Source organism: Triticum dicoccoides, chromosome 3A, assembly GCF_002162155.2.
Source record: "Triticum dicoccoides isolate Atlit2015 ecotype Zavitan chromosome 3A, WEW_v2.0, whole genome shotgun sequence".
Classification (NCBI taxonomy): Eukaryota; Viridiplantae; Streptophyta; class Magnoliopsida; order Poales; family Poaceae; genus Triticum; species Triticum dicoccoides.
The window spans coordinates 742,311,157-742,311,386 of NC_041384.1; positions in this window are offsets into that span (position 1 = coordinate 742,311,157).

Here is a 230-nt window from a genome sequence, read left to right on the forward strand (position 1 = left end):
CCAGTGGCATGAAGTCAGTCACCTTGGCTTGGCCTATGGCAACCGGAATTGCATACCTAGGACGCAAGCCAGCAAGGTCAGCACTTGCATTCTGCTCGTCGCTTGAGAGGGTGAGGCGGGAGGAAGATGACAAGAGCACAAGAAACCAGCGCTTTACTCACGTGCAGGAAAAACGGAGCCACCAACACCCTCGTCGTCATAGAGACAACCACCATACACAATCTTGTTGA